The following is a 980-nucleotide window of genomic DNA, read 5'->3' as shown; positions in this document are numbered from 1 at the left end:
ATGAATAGTTTTAAGTTAATGGAAGGGACTGTTACTAAATTCACTATTGTTCCATCGAGCATTACTGCTCATGGTGTGTGGGCAAGTTGACAATACTTAATCCATGACCAATAAAGCTTTTTAGATGTTATTACAGAATTCAACAGACAAACCACGGTTTTTCATAAGCAACAAATAAACAGACAGGCGAGAGGGTCGGCATCCGTTCAGCTGCTTCCCTAACCAGTATCGGTGTACACCTTGACCTGTTGCTTCTGCGTTCTCCCTTGGTTTGCTTCAAGTGTTGAAGCTGTTTGTTTACGGTCTACCACAACACATGACGTGATTGAAATGTTTTTTTAGGAGTTCTTATCATCTCCTATGCTTTTACAAAGAAAAGCTTGAGAGACTAATATCCTTTTTTCTGGTTTGGTTTCGGATTTACTCCAAAAATGAACCCATGGTTTCGCAGTGAGTAGGATTCGAACCTACGCGGGAAGATCCCATCTGATTTCTAGTCAGACGCCTTAACCACTCGGCCATCACTGCTATGAAGAAAGGGAAGTGAAAGTATAATATTTTTCCTGTGTGTATTCTTGCTTTTACGGCACGCTAAATAAATGTTTTCACCTAAGAGTTACTGTTTGTATTGTCAATACTAGTTTTTATATGCTAATAGGCATGCAGAGATACGCACGCGGTATACATTATTTCAGTCATTGAGGAGATACACTCATAGCACGACTAATAGACAAATAATAGGATGTTACCGATTACATCAATACATTCGATTTATTATTAATGATAGAAGTCCAAATAAGAGAAAGAAAATAAATAAGCTTTCGATCAGAAAAATAATATCGGAGGTTGTGATAAGATTAAGGATCAGTAATAGCAAAGACAATTGCGATGTTGATAATGATATAAATAATTAATTAAACACTCACTAACAAGTGAACGTTAATATATCCATATCCACCGACTTTCAATGGAAATGACTT

The 980-nt window shown here is 36.5% G+C and overlaps 1 non-coding gene across 1 annotated transcript; it reads right to left on the bottom strand.

The window, feature by feature from the left end:
- Positions 1-446: 446 nt before the first annotated feature.
- TRNAS-AGA (transfer RNA serine (anticodon AGA)) lies at positions 447-528 on the bottom strand. The gene has a single exon. It is a non-coding gene; the product is annotated as a tRNA-Ser (tRNA).
- Between the last annotated feature and the right edge of the window lie 452 nt (positions 529-980).

Source organism: Palaemon carinicauda, chromosome 19 (genome assembly GCF_036898095.1).
Source record: "Palaemon carinicauda isolate YSFRI2023 chromosome 19, ASM3689809v2, whole genome shotgun sequence".
NCBI lineage: Eukaryota > Metazoa > Arthropoda > Malacostraca > Decapoda > Palaemonidae > Palaemon > Palaemon carinicauda.
Note: the sequence above shows the minus strand (reverse complement) of the source record. Positions and strands in the feature narration are given on the sequence as shown.